The sequence below is a fragment of the Porites lutea genome, chromosome 3, assembly GCF_958299795.1.
Source record: "Porites lutea chromosome 3, jaPorLute2.1, whole genome shotgun sequence".
Classification (NCBI taxonomy): domain Eukaryota; kingdom Metazoa; phylum Cnidaria; class Anthozoa; order Scleractinia; family Poritidae; genus Porites; species Porites lutea.
Genome location: NC_133203.1, coordinates 39,335,163 through 39,351,285, shown reverse-complemented (window position 1 = coordinate 39,351,285; position 16,123 = coordinate 39,335,163). Strand labels below are relative to the sequence as shown.

At 39.9% G+C, this 16,123-nt stretch overlaps 1 pseudogene; it reads left to right on the top strand.

The window, feature by feature from the left end:
• Positions 1-1,854: 1,854 nt before the first annotated feature.
• Positions 1,855-16,123, top strand: part of LOC140929987 (uncharacterized) — a 41,760-nt pseudogene continuing 27,491 nt past the window's right edge.

The following is a 16,123-nucleotide window of genomic DNA, read 5'->3' as shown; positions in this document are numbered from 1 at the left end:
CCATCGAGCGCAGTATCTAAACTTTTTTTGCTATCTGCCATAACTTCATCACAGTCTAACGCTTTCCTGTAACCTTACTTACATGCAGGGTTCGAACATAGTGCTCCAAGCTGTGAACGTTTTGGTTGACATAGCAAATCGAAAAAAATTTTTGCGACTGTCATTATTGTGAAAGTCGCCAATTTGACAACCTGTGTTCAGCTATCACATGCCAAGCTCCTGAGATTCTGTGATATGCATTTTTCTAGTAGTTGGTGTTTATGGTCTTTTTAAGTTAAAGGGAAATAGAAGTTTGTATTAAATATCATTTATGCTCTGTTTTCTTGATAATTTGCCTAATTTAAACCTGCTTCTGTGGGTATTAAGCTTTGAGATGTCACATGCACCTCCAAATTTGATTGCGATGGTTGTACCCATTTTGATTCTTTCAAACTTTCATGTAGTGTTGCACAAAGTGTCCCTTTTTTCTGGCGACCCATATTTCATGTCTGGCGACCATTTTATAATTTTAGATTGCCAAAAGGGGACTTAGAAAAAAGTTGAGCTTCAAGCACCAGACAAGTTGAAAAAAAGTGTACTGTAGTCTGAAACACTGATTTGTTTTAGCAACCATGTATTCTTTGTCTTTCCTTTTTTGTCAGTTCAATGTAAATGTAGTGTCCAGCACTGTGTATCTATCAAAATGAAGTCTTGAAGTGTGCATTTTTACTTGCATTCATTCCCCATCCCATTTTTGTATTTCCTGTTATTTGCTTCGACTTTCCGATAACTCAAACTCCCACTATCTCAAACCTTTTTCAATTTCCCTCGAAGGTTCGAGTAATCGGGAATCGACTGTAGATCATTTACTCCAGTGTCTATTGGTGGAGTCTGTTCTTGGTAAAAAGAAGGGAAACAGAAGAATATTGCAGCTTTAGATCTCTGGTTTGTTGCTGGCAAAAAAACTGCCATCTCGAGTTTTTGTCTACTATTAGAGGAAATTTAGACTTACTTCAAATGTAAAATGGTTTTATAATTTTTTACATAGAGTCCTGCACCTTATAATCTTGACCTCACTCACAGTTTCTTTCTAAACATGTCTAAAAGCCCTGGGGCCCGTTTCTCGAAAGTCCCGATAATTAACGGGCACAGTAAGCTGTCTCCGTTTACATTAAAGATCGAGGTTTCAATAGTTTTGCATCTAACATGATAAAACTGTCAGTTAATGAAACTAAATGGAGTAGTTTGCTAGCCAAGACCCACGCTCTTATTCTTTATATTTCGATTTGAATTTTTGATTTCGGGCCCGTAAAGTTACCAGGACTTTCGAGAAACGGGCCCCAGGCCCCTATTGGGATGTAATAAACGATCGCTCCCTATACCACAGGTAACCCAGGCTCACTGTTAGTGTCACGTACGGATTTCATAATGTATTATAGTAACTGTCACTATACTATGAAGGAAAGGTGAAGCAGACTATTTTTCCCAAAGCTTTGTGTACACATTAAGGACAACAATAACTCGCCACATGGTAAGTTTCATTGATTTTTATTTTCCTTTTCTAGCAAATTTCCAGACCTAAACTTCGCCCCATATGTTCTCTATATTTAACCATGTTATGAAATCCGTACGTGACACTAACAGTGAGCCAAGGTTACCTGTGCCTAAACACCTACCTTCCCTTCAAAAAGTTCAGGGTGTGCCAAAACCTATGAAATTTAGTTCGGACATATAAATCTTGGACATGGCTTGTCCGTCGAACAATTACATTTTTAAAGAGAAAAAATACAGAAACAGTTGAAAATTGACTTCAAATTACAGTAGAATTAAAATTTATCTTATACAGTGTAGTCATAAAAACTTTAGTATCTCCTTCCCATACTAACCAGCAATATATATTTTCTCCGTTCACGTTGTGACCATACGTTGTGACATTGTCAAACTTGCATTATAATACATACATTATTCAAATAAATGCTGTCTCCGAATAAATTCCCTAGTTACTTGTTGTAATAGACATCTGTTTGCAGCACTTAACCTTCCTTTAGGAACCACTTCAGTCAACTCTCTCGTACGCGACCACCCTTGGTGCATGACAGAAGTGCTCCCTTACCAGAGTTTGTCGTCTACAGGAAAAATCAAGGGAGAAAGCTCAAACTGAACCGATTAACGTAATTATATAAAGTTATTACCTTACCAAGCTACAATGAGGCAAATAAACAATTTGTATTTATGTTTGACATCGAATAGCGCTTGGAACTGATGAAACTTTGCACGTAACATTTTGCATGATTGTAACAATCCACTTTTTGACTTATACAGATCGTATGTGACAGACATCTTTTTTAAAAGTCAACTGCTATAATCTGTCAGCTGTTTTGGTCAGCCCTATTAAAACAATGACTTTTTGCGACATTTGAGCAACAGTTTTCTCACCATCATAAATGATTGTGCGAGGTGGTTGCTACCAAAAGAATTTGTCAAATATCTGGCCCAAAATGTTGTTGCCGTCCTTTCAGAAATTTAGATAAATGTAGTGGTGACTTACGAGAGAATTGTTGAAACAGTGTTTGACTGAGAAACAAAACAGTCATTTCTAAAGTTTCAGCTTACGAGAACTGGTCGCTATGAGACGGTTAACTGCAGTGTACCAAAACAAGAATATCTTTTGAAAATAATGTTTACATCATTTGATGATTGTACATACAAAATTAATATATTTTTGGTCTTTTCGTTAGCTCATGACCGTGCGTCTTTAATCAAGCTCTCTTATGTTGTTTTAGAAAGATTAAAACATAATGTCTCTCTTTTATGTTGAAAGAGTGTAAAGGAAGAGGCAAATCCATGTCTTTGAAGTGCAAACAGTGTGACAAGTATTTTAGCCAAGCAGGAAACCTAATGCGTCAAGAGAGACTTCACACTCGGGAAAAGCCTTATGAATGTAAACTGTGTGGAAAGCGTTTTAGCCGATCAGGAGACCTGAGGACTCATAAAAGAGTTCACACTGGGGAAAAGCCTTGTGAATGTAAACATTGTGGCAAGTGTTCTATTGAAGCAGGAAACCTAACGAATCATGAAAGAGTTTACACGAGGGAGAAGCCTTACAAATGTAAACAGTGTGGCAAGTTTTTAGGCAGAGCAGGAGCCCTAAGGAGACATGAAAGAGTTCACACTGGGGAAAAGCCTTATGAATGTAAACTGTGTGGGAAATGTTTTAGCCGAAAAGAACTTTTAAAGATTCATGAAAGACTTCACACCGGAGAAAAGCCTTATGAATGTAAACTGTGTGGCAAGTGTTTTAGCCAAGCAGGACACCTAACGAAGCATGAAAGAGTTCACACTGGGGAAAAGCCTCATGCATGTAACCAGTGTGGCAAGTGTTTTAGTGACGCAGGAAACCTAAAGCGTCACGAAAGAGTTCACACTGGGGAAAAGCCTTATGAATGTAAGCAGTGCGGCAAGTTGTTTCGCGAAGCAAGAAACCTAAGGATTCATGAAAGAGTTCACACTGGGGAAAAGCCTTATGAATGTAAAGTGTGTGGGAAGTGTTTTAGCCAAGCAGGACATCTAACGAGTCATGAAAGAGTTCACACTGGGGAAAAGCCTTATGAATGTAAACAGTGTGGCAAGTGTTTTAGCCAAACAGGAAGTCTGGGGAATCATGAAAGAGTTCACACTGGGGAAAAGCCATATGAATGTAAACTTTGTGGCAAGTTGTTTCGCGCAGCAAGAAACCTAAGGATTCATGAAAGAGTTCACACTGGGGAAAAGCCTTATGAATGTAAACAGTGTGGCAAGTTTTTTGACAGAGCAGGAGTGCTAAGGAGACATGAAATGGTTCACACCAGGGAAAAGCCTTATGAATGTAAACTGTGTGGGAAGTGTTTTAGCCGAATAGAACTTTTAAACCTTCATGAAAGAGTTCACAATGGGGAAAAGCGTTATGAATGTAAAGAGTGTGGCAAGTGTTTTAGTCAGTCGAGCGGTCTTAGGAGGCACGAGAAAGTCCACACTAAAAAAATGTTGCATAAATGTGACAGTGACAAAGGTACGTTTACACGTGTTCATTGTAAGCGTAAGAGAGAAGAAAGTAGTACAAGGTCAGGATTGACTAACAACACACTGTCATAAAGAGAGACTGGAAACAGTGGTATGAAGGATCCGCAATCACCTATCCTTGAGAAACACAGCTGTTGGATTTGTCAAGAGGAGATGAGTAGTGAATCTCTTCTTGTTCAACATTATGAAAACCATATGAGGCACGTAGCTGAAGATGGCTCATAAAGTTGATAAACGTTTTGGTCTTTAGATTTTGTTAAGTTTCGTTACGGTTTTGTAACGTTTGGCCTTTTAAGTTAAAGCATGATTTCTTTTTTTTGCTTTTGGTAAATCGGTTGAGTTAGAAAGTTAGAATTTGTTTCTGTTAGACGGGTTTATAAATACACAAATGATAAGGAGAGATTTCGCTGTTTAAAGAAGGACAAAGCACTTCTAAAGAAAGGGTTTTTTTCTCACATTCTTCTCTTTTTCTGCTTTATTTATATCGTTAAAAACTGTGAAAGCGTTCACTTTTAATGAAATTAAAATTGTTATTGCAAATGCTACAGTGAAAGTCAATTGGATAGTAAAGTTTAGTGGAACAGACTAACAAAGCGCCTTTTAAATAAAAATCTAACTGTAATTGATGACGAGGTTTGACATCTTACATAATGACCTGGATCGCGATTGGCCGATAAAAACGTTCGGCATTTCAAGATGAAGAAAATAATTTGGTCGTGATGGCGGAATTGAAGAACCCTATTCAAGGTAAGCGTCTACCAATTTTTGTAACTTTTGGGAGTTACATAAAGTCTATTATATGCCTGATTCATTGGCATAATTTGTTTTATCGTTAACTCAATATTTTTCTTTTGAGACGCGTTTACTTTAAGGGGGCATTTTTTGCTTAAAAAGTGGAATAAAATCAAAATTTGAAAAATCCGTACAAAATTTCCAAAACCCAAGGAAACTTAATTCAGTTGTTAGAAGTGATCTATCAATTTCATCAAAATCAATTTGAAAGAAAACTCTCTTTTTCTTAATACTCGTATAGTCATGGGCTATGCTGCATATCCCGAGGGATATCTCGAGTAGTAGACTGAGACTGAGCAATTTTTTAATACCTTTTGGAAAGCCTTTTTGGGTGTTTAGATGAGAAAACTCGCACCGACGCGAGTATCATAGCGGGATGACTTTTCTATTTCGTATCGCTTTTACATTATGACTGGGTCATTTCATATCTCGTTATTTGAAGGTAGACTTCATGTTGATAAAATACACGTAAGATTCAAAATCGCAAACATTACGCATGCGCTACCCGTTCCAGTCTACCGGCTAACCGATTTTACACCGAAACGTGTGGTAGTTTCGAGTTTACATGATACCGTTGCGAGATTTCGTACCGGAGTGAAATTCTCGCCCCGGTACAACAACCGGGGTGAACTCACGCCGGGGTGACTCGCGCCGGCATGACATTTTGTGGTGGTATCATATAAACAAATGTAGAGCCATGAGAGGGAACTGGTGTGAACTCACTCCCGTGTGAAAGTCCCCCCGGTATGATGTAAACAGCCCCTTATGCTGGTGAAGTTTTTGATATAAAAAGTTCCGCGGGCCGTCTCTGTGTGTTGCCAGTAGAGCGCCTTGAAAGTGCCCAAAATTCGACCTTTCTTGAGACGCTCTCTGAAGGTCTTGTCGCCAGGGTTGATGTGACGAGAATGCAAAAGCTGGTAATAAACTATGCAATTTGTCAAATACTGTTTTGCTAATTTGTTTTTGAATGTGTTGTTATTTTATAACCAATATGTACATTGTTTTTATTGATCTGCTAGTGCGTCAAGTCTGATGGATTTGCCCGCTGCGTCCCTTGGTACGTTGGTGCAGCTAAACCTTCGCATCTTGTCAAACACACGAGCAATGCTTCTTTAATCCAATAAAAACTTTCAAGAATTTTTAGATTATTGATTGTAAATGGCCTGAAGTTGTAAGAGGGACTGGTCTACCGCTTTAAATTGCATGTCAAAAGTGTACCTCAAACATTTGCCTCGTTATAGTCGTCTTGGAAAATTCATTGTGACATCCTATATTATACCTGCCAACTTTTTCTGAGATATAAGCATGAGATTTTTATCCTGGGAGTGCTGGGATTTTTGAAGACGACACGATCATATCCGAAGATTCCCGAAGAAGTCTGAAGTCTCCCGAAGAAGTCCGAAGTCTTCCGGACGCGTATAAATGCGACCTCGCTCCCAGTGCTTTTCACTTCAAAAATCAGAGATCGTGAGGAAGGTATTGTCATTTATTCATTTTACAGATGGTTTTCGTTCCTTATATGGGTCTGAGTTAACATATTTTTGGAAATTGTGTCAAGCAAGACGGCAACAACTCACATTTTTCAATCAGGCGTGAGAAATTGTCCCGCAAGCGTGAGCCGGCGTGAGATCGAAGTTTTCAACCCGCAGGCGTGAGACTCACGCCTAAGGCGTGAGAGTTGGCAGGTATACTATATGGAAAAAAGATGTTGGCATGTCGTAGTACATTGAAGAAATTATACACTTGGCACATCATTTCATTTCTGTATGTTAGCTTCATCTTAATCTAGAGGGAAATCTTCGAATTCGGATTTCAGTTTTTCGACAGATTTTTAAGGTCGCCTCACTTTGCATGCCTAGGAAAGTACCCGCAAAGTTTAATGCTGTAATTCAATAAGCATTTGTCACGCTTGATTAGTTATAGGCGCAACAAACAATCTTTAGATTCTACTTGTTCGTAACTTTCCCGGGAAACAGTTGACGGGACACTTTTTCATAATATCATGTTCTCTCGAAACCCTTGTTTTCTTGGAGGACAGTACAAAATTCAAGCCATTATATTTATTGACTGCAAAAACACTCTCATGTCCACCTGCCAATCATCTGCGAAGAGATCACCAGACTGCTAGAAAGTTTAAGGCGCCTACAAACACTCCCACTCCGACGATAACTTAAAACAAGTGAATGGCAGACATCTTTGTTCGTAAAAGTAGAAAAAATGAATAAATGCGGGATTGGAAAGCTATTTGGGACATAGTGCGGTTCAGTTACTGTGAAAGATACAGTAGTTGACGAATATCAAGTGTTAGGTGATTGTCAGCGCGATATTACGGGCCACTTGGAAATGCTGAAAATGCGTGAAGAGGACGTGTTGTCTGAGAAAGAGTTGATTTTATTGAGAGCAGGTAAGAACATTTTCATACCCCTTTACATCTGTCATTGAGGGGCGTATTGAAGGGATGTTCACGGTTGACTTAACTTTGTATATGGCTGAGTATTTTCGGGAACGCCTGAAGTAGATTTCATGGTCTGTCAAAAGCATCGAGATACCTTTGGTATAAAATGGAGAGGGCGTAAGAAGATTTGCCAGGTCCCAGAGGGGGTCACATCTTACCGCTCAAAAAATCACACGGGTGATCGCACTATCAGTAGGAACCTGTCAGAGGAAATCTTCAAAAGGACTGGATCACTTATACCCATCGGCTCAGGTATTCAACAGTATTATTAGAAATGTTACACTAACCACTGTATTCACTCACAAAGGCTTTCTCGAATGTTATCTTTCTTAAGCAATCTGCCGGCAGTGTCGTGGAAAGCTGACCACAAGCCTTGCAACATATCAAAAGAATTCGCAAGAGGTGAGGAAAAACAGTGAACGTAATGACTATAGTGGATTCCTTACGGCTGTAAAGCCGACTGACCCTTCTTCTTCTTTTTCATTCTCTCCACAACACCTACAAAGTCGCAAGCAACTATTGTGTACCTGGGTATCCTGTGACGATGAGCCATTAATGGGGCAGACTCGTACCCAGTCGTTGGGTTAGGCGTGGGCAAGTCAAGGGACAGGGCAGAAAAAAACGATAAAGCGCATCGCCCTGGCCAATTTTGTGAAAGAATAGTTATTCCTCGCGAAGTGAGTTTATAATCTCGTCGCGCGCGCAGTGCGTGGACCGCGCATGGATCCGCGCTGATCTTTACTTTTACATTTCTGATGGTGTACGCTATGACGTCATACAGTAGTTTGACGTCACGGGGCATTTTTTGTTTCTGGGCAACATTCAACTGGAAGCGATTTCCCATCAATGACCAAAGTATTCCTGAAGAGCTGACTTGTTTATTCATCGTGTGCGGAACAATGTTTCCTATTGGTGAATCTCAAGCGATTTCTTATGCAAACAGAACAGCAAACTCAAGAACGCCGAATTGTCAATCCTCGCAGGGGAAGATTTGACACCGAAAAATTCCTCATGAGCGAGAACGCCGACTTGAAATTCAACGCAAGCAACAAAGAAGGAGACGGCAGCAACAAACAGCGGAGCAGAGAGAACATCACTCAGTGAATTTCGAATGCTAAAGTACTTTTAAGAACAAATGGAAGCGATTTTGGATCATAAGCCTTAACATATGAGCGAAAATCGCGGTTAAAAAACACGTCGACTTGTAGCAAGTCTACGGCTTAGACTGTTGGTCTTCCATTCTTTACATGTAAGTGCGATGAAATGCGTTTACCTTGGGGTTTTCACTGTCCAAACTGCGAGATATGTCCAGGATCGATCTTGTTAGCAAAAATTTTCTAGCAAATATTTTTCGCAATTGTCGCAAAAGAAATAATTGAGAAAAAATTATGTCAGAAAATCACTAACAAATATCGCAAAAATCGCAAGAATAACAAATCTAACAAGAATCAAGACTTGGAAAAAAAGGAGTCAAGAAGAACCCCGAAATGTCCGCAAATATCGCAAAAATCGCAAATATAACAAGGATTTTTCTTGCTAGCTAAAAACACCCATGACAAATATCGCAAAAATCGCAAAAATAACAAATCTAACAAAATTCCAGACTTAGAAAGCAAAGAAGCCAAGAAGGGCCCCGAAATGTCCGCAAAGATCGCAAAAATCGCGAAAGTAACAAGGATTTTTCTTGCTAGCTTAAAACACCAGTGAAAACAAAGAGTAGCAAGTGGAAAGGCATCAGTAGTTTGTCCAACTTCGAGATCACGGCAGCGAGTGTTAAAGCCACCATTACTTGCTTATTTTGGTCTCTTCTCTCAGGAATACCACACGATAACCAAGTTAAATGGATTGCTGAAAGGCCAGTGAAAGGAGAATTTGTGTCTGTGAAACCCAGACAGCCAAAGCCGGCGACATCCCATACAAATAGCTTACTCAAGGAGGGTTCTACCACTGAAATGACCCAACAAGCAAATGCCAATCTGGCTGATAGTCACCTGTTTCCATGCCCAGATGACGGATGCACCAAGTCCTTTATGACATACGGACGGCTGGAGCAGCACCTCATGTATGGTAAACACCAATTCCGTCGGGCCGAGAGTGTTTCACTTATTGACCGAGCAAAGCTCAGTTCCGCAGAGTGTCTTGAGCCTGGGGGGAGCCATCCTGAAGTGACGATACCGGATACGGAAATACACAGTGGTTCCCCTTGTCTGCCAGAGGGATGAGCTTGTCGGGAGTCGGCCATGCCACGCCATCAGCTTAATTCCAAACAAAGTAGGTACATGAAGGAAAAGTTTAAACATGGAGAGACCACGGGGATTAAAGCAAGCCCAGATGACGTCTCGGAGGAGATGAGATGTTTGAGAGATCAGAGCGGGATGCGAATCTTCACGTTAAAGGAGTTCCTACGTCCACAACAAATCACCTCATTCTCCTCTAGGATGGCATGTAAGAGAAGAGATGCCACCGACTCCGATGATGAGGCTGAAGAATTTGCGAGGCAGCAAGCGGCTGTCCACTCGGATGTGATGGAATTTTTACGGCAGGAAATCATCCCTTGCTTTTCTCTGGCAAAAACCTGTGCTTGATGACAGAGTCAGAGATCGAAATCCTCAAGATCTCTCAGATGGGTTCCATAGTTAGTCACTTTTTCCATTAAAGTTAAAAGTCGGAAGAAGAATGCCTATTCTGTTGCTATTATTGAATTTTTGAAAAGGCGCTCCTGTATGATCCTGGAAGCAGTAATTCTAGTAACTATAGTTACTGCAAAACCGTGACGTGTATTGTTTTTATTCAACAATATTTCGGCTGGCCATACCAGCCTTCTTCAGGTTTACTGAATTTATGATGGGAATTACAATATATTTAATTCAGAGCTCGACACTATTTTTTCACTTCACTTTCCATCATGGAAGGTGATTCTCGTATTTTACTTCCAAACCACAAATTTACATTCCAAAAAGCTTTAGAACTCAAAATGTGTTTGCCACCAAAAATCGTTACATAGAAGGAACAGAGTATAAGTAAGAGTTTTCGCTTCAATACAACTTAGATGTCGACGGCTATGATCGTATCCCTTTATATTACTCATGTGAAAACTGATATTACCGAGGAAGAACGAGCTACTGTTATCTCATATATTGGGAAACTGGTTACAAATTGCACAGCTTATCTGCCCCTCCTCTTCACTGTATTCCAACCAACTGAACTCGCTTAGACACTCTTTTCTAAAACCAAGGCAAACCGTCTTTCGTTTTTCTTCGTATTTCTTTTTGGCTGTTTCTTTAGCTGTTTGATTTTTCTCCTTGACCGACTGACTTCCAAGATTCCTCTCCTCAACGTCCTTTCTTCCATCCTCATCCTTTTCTAGACGCCTGAACCCAAATCTCAAAGACTCATGACTAATTTTTGAAGCTCCCCGACCAAATTGCAAATGCAAAAATTAAAATGGCGGATCGTCGCGTATGAGCTCCACGTGAGGTCCGCCCGGCCGTTCTCTACCCAGGCCACCTTTTTTCAGTCAGAGGTCCAAAATGGCTGCCATTGCCAGCGAAGTGAAACGATGTTACGATCTGTTTTTTTTTTCGTGGCAAACTTTAGTAAGATTAATTTTGGAGAAATTTCCACAGCCTTTTTTCGCTGGAGATAAAGAGTATTATCCACAGTGCCTAGAACGTTGTTATCAGATCGGGAAAGCAGTTACAGACTTCCTGTATTTTTTCTTTTCCACGTGCATTTTTTCCTTTCCTGTGGATATCGGGTAAGTGTCGAGCCCTCACATAGATGGAGGATGTCGCAATAAATATTGTTTAAAAGGGAGAGGCGGAAATGACGTACAACATAAAAAACAAAAAAACTAATAAGGATATATCCTGGGATATAGGTTACAATAATTCATCACGCCAATTTAGGCCATTAGGTTCAAGAGTCATGGCCTCATCTATCAAATGTGACTCCCTCGACTTACGGACTGAGGGTAGGAGGGGTTGGTTCTAGGTTATAACATAGGACCACAAGGTCCTATTATGGAACCAAATTTGTTATGCTTTTCTCGTGGATCAAGATTTTTTTGCCGCATTTAATTTAAGTCACCAGTTATTCCTCCCCCCGCCCCTCTCCAGAACAAAAACTTATACTGTCCGATGGCATGTAATTTGAAAGAAAAATTATTTGGTATTTACCTACAAATTAAATGAAAGAGCATTTGTTAGCAAAGACAGAGTTCTTCTTTGAGAAACTTGCTGAAAAGTTTAAAAAAAGACAACTTCATCAGTAATGCAAAATCGTCCTTCCATGGCTCGTTGCGTTTAAAATGACCAAAACCAGTCATAAATCAAGTATACTCCCGGAAAATATTAAAAATAGCAGGTTTTGTTATTTTGTAGTGTCTTTTTGCCGTAGCTGGATATTATAAAACTCGTAACCAGTGCTGTCCATGTCATCAAGAATGGCGTCTCATGAAGACTCGAAGTTTCGGCATTATGGAGTCGTTCTCCTGCCAACACAATATGACTGCTAGCGGAAATTTTTATTCCAAACAGCATAAACAAATTTTCCCAAGTCCATCTACTTCTAGAGATATTTCGCGGGATCTGTAGCAGAGTCCCTGATTGAACAAGTGTAAGGAAAAAGGAGCCATCTTTAAACATACATTTCCTGGGCAAAAACATTACTGGTCCCAATGAAACATATATTTTTTATATCTTTAGATTCGTGTAAAGATCTGGATTAAGGTTCACTGAATGGCTACATAATTTTTGGATTTTTCAAATTTAGCGTTTTTTCTGTTTTAACCCCCATTAATGTCCGCTCAAAGTGAAAAAATCCCAAAATAAGAATTTTAGGTTTTTAAGATAACGTATTGTCATTCAATCAGGCCTGTCAAAAGCTTTATTCTGACAAAGTTTCAAAAGTTGTGATATTTGGCCTGATTTCCAACTTTGCTCGATCCCTACAGGCAGCGCCTCTTAATGTGCATCACCCTCAAATTTTAAGGCGCTTTTTCCAGTGGTGTCGACAGATTTTCCCAAAGTGGTACAGGGCAAAAGTTAAAAAACCGTAGAAGGGTCCATTAAAACGGACGTGTCCGTTTTGTAGAAAGGTTATCCTTCTAAGTAAATCTCTCTCTTCCTTATTGCATTAAGAGTGTTCATTTTACCGGGTTACATTTAGAGAAACTGAAAGAACTCTTCCTTCCGAAAAAGATGAGGTTTGTAAGATATTAGAGCGGGTGTTCATAAAGCCATGTTTGACTATACACTCAAGGGCAACAATTTTAAAGTTAAGAAGATGGTTGACTAAGGGTTCCATACACTCCTTTGAGAAAAACCTTTCACTTAAAAACATTGAGACTTTTCGGGCATCATCTTCTCTTGGGTTTCGCATAATTCATTAGCCTTCCCCGCAGGCGTTTTTAGGGGGAGGGAAGAAATACGATCTCTCCTAAAAACGCCTGCGGGGGAGGCTAATAATTCATGTACATTGAGTAATTTAAGTTTCGCAGAAAACTAGAAACTAAATTCACGGATTAATTTTTCCTGACAAACCTGTTTACTATCCAAAGGCTGTGCGATGCCGATCAACTCCGCCAATCGTTGAAATTTGTTTTTTTTGAAATTTGTACCAAAAATAGCTTAGATATTAGAGAGTAAAATCCAAAAAATTCTACTCTACGCCCAAGGTAGCCTGAATTTCAGACGGTTAAGGGGAGTAAAAAAGACTCGAAGTAATCGTCTGAAATTTAAGCTACACCCAAGAAACCACAACCACTCAGCTGCAAAGCCATTCGAGCTTTATGATTGGCTGTATTACCGTGAGTAGAAAAACCCTTGCTAATTAACACGTCAAATATCATGGGCGCTTTCTTTGTTCTTGTTTACGTATCCATGGATATTTAACACGCGAAATTTTCCTCGGGAAAGTCTGGTCACACACACTAACACAAATTCCCGCGGTGAATGGGTCATTTACTACGGCAAAAGTGTCCGAACTAATAATAGCGGATCTGCCCGCGCGAGTGTAGCCGCACACCTAATAACATCTATCCATCCGAGAAAACTGGGGCGATCTGCAACTATTTAAAAGATTGTTCGTAATCGGCTCCTGGCTGGGAAAACAATGGGGATTTTGACCCTGGTTTAGCGAAAGAGTATTATTCCTTAGGAAAAAAGGAACATCTGTAAGAACGAGGTGGCTGTAATAGCGTAATGATTCGATTTAGTGCCCTCCTTTCAATAAGTGCCCCCTTTCGAATAAGCGGCCCCTTTCAAAGATGTTTTTGTTAATAAGCGCTCCTATCCCATTGAGCGCCCCTGTTCTAAATTAGAGTACCGGTACGTATAGACGGAGGTTCATTTTACTGTTACAGTTTCTGTTTTTGTCCCCTTTTAAAGTATTATTGAAGTTTTGTTTTGAACATTCGGTTGTTTCTCAAATAAGAAATATGCGCCCCGTCCCGAGTAAGCGTTCCTCTCTAAGGTACCAGAAATAAAAAAGAGCCCAGTGCTGTCAACTCTCCCGGATAATCCGGGAGACTCCAGATTTGGAACTGTTTCTCCCGGTCTCCAGATTAGAGTCTGAAATCTCCCGGATAGTTGCCGAAGTTTGCTATTTCTTGTAGATTCGACTTTCTGTCAATGAAATTTCAAATATTTTGCGTTGTTTTAACTTTTAACATTGAACATTTCCTCAGAAACTCCGGCATGCCATTGTAATATAAGCAATATGTGATGGGTGAGAAGTAAACCAATCAGGTGCAAGTGTTACAATTCCAACAACATCTTTTTCGCGTGTTTTTTCCACCAATGACGTCATGTTTCGTGCATTATTACGTCATCTATTATCCCTTCCTTGTCAATTCTAAATATTTGAAGATGTCGGGGGTTGACAGCCCTGAGAGCCCCAGGCGCTAAATCGAATCATTACGGTAAGCAGGTGTCCATTCATAAAGCCGGGCTCAAATGTACACTAAAGGACTACAAATTACGTTTACGTTAAGGAGATATCTCACAAACCCAGGAGCCTTCTACTAATCGGCTACTGTTCTCAAGACGCTTTTCCTTCCTTCTGGGATGAAGCAATTTTCCGAAAAGTTCATGCACGTTGACGTGCCTATGTTTACGGCCAGGGGGACTGAGTACGCCTTTTTAGGTAACTACTTCATGTATGGGGATATTGATGTACAAACGCTATTCAGTAGATGTTGTGCGTTGATCACAAGCGCTGAAACTTCATTAAAAAAGGTAAGTAAAGCTCTTCAGTACATGATATATCATCGTAGAATGAACACAGTGACAGGATTGATGGACAGTGTAGAAAACACAATATTTTAGAAGACGTTAATGAACGTTGCGGGCGATTGTAGCTTGTTCGTTTAGATACAGGGCGCAGAGGAATCATTTGTGACCTTGATTGTTGTTCAAGTTTGCAGTCGATAGTGCCAATCGCTTTTGTTGATGCAGATATCAATGTTTGAAGAGGGGAGCAAGGGGGACGGGCGTAACGTGCGGCATTTGAATCAGCAATATTTTTGGTCAAATTCCCAACCTTTGGGACTCTAAAATAGTTCAAAGTTAATAAAGTATCCCTTAGTGTGTTTACAAATCCACAGTGGTGTGGGACAAAATTAAACTGTGGTCAAAATCAGCGCAGAGGGGACGAAGAAAGTGTTCAAATACTGCAGCAATACCTGTACCTCCATGTAAACACTGAAAACCCGCATTGCTGTAGAATTCAATATTAACTTAACCAACCTAATCGTCCTGCAATTGTGATACAAAAATGGTCATTATTATCCTCTGCACACCTCTCACCTTACCGTGAGACTCACCGTTTCAAGGACAATCTCACGGTCTCACAATGAGGCACAAAAATCTCATGGTACACAGATTCACAGTCCGATGGAATACACTTTTTGAATCTTAATTTCTCCTTGTAAAATTGATCAGGCAGCAGTTATGTAGAAATCCACAGTTCTAAGGCATATTTGTCATGTTTGATCATCATGTTGACAAGATATGGAGCTCAAAACAATATTGAGAAGACAAATGCTAAATAAGGTTATCGTTACTGGTTTGTCACATCTAGATACATGTATGTTTTGTACACGCTGACAAAATGGCGCGAAACGATGAATATTCATCAAGAAAAGACAAAGTTAAATGGTAAGGTCCATACCCTGGGGGTATTCCCTTACATAAGCCATATGTGCCAACCCATCGGGTAGGGTTTTTGTGCGGTTTTGGTCTTAAAACGGGTCTGCAATTTGCCCATTTTGCTCTGGAATCAGGTATGGTTTTCAAGGGAACTACGCTCAAACCACAGAGTGTATGAACGTATTCATCATTTCAAATCCAAATGAGTAAGAAAGAAAGAGAAATATGCTAATTCCAATTGGAGTGGAATAATTTTTTTGTTTGCATTCTAATCTAAGCAATCATAACATAATTTCTGCCTAAAGGCCAGGTCTGAAAATGGGTATGGATTTTAGAGATCTAGTCTGAAAAGGGCGATGGAAAATTACATTTTTTGGTCTAAAATTGGGCCAGGATTTGAAGAACCAGGCAGCACACCCCCACCAAGAAATCCCAGGAGTACCCTCCCGCAGTCCATATCCTTTTAAACGTATTCATAGTGATTCATACCTATTGGGATGTAATAAACGATGGCTCCCTATACCACAGGTAACCCAGGCTCACTGTTAGTGTCACGTACCGATTTCATAATGTAGTATAGTAACTGTCACTATACTATGAAGGAAAGGTGAAGCAGACTATTTTTCCCAAAGCTTTGTGTACACATTAAGGACAACAACAACTCGCCACATGGTAAGTTTCATTGATT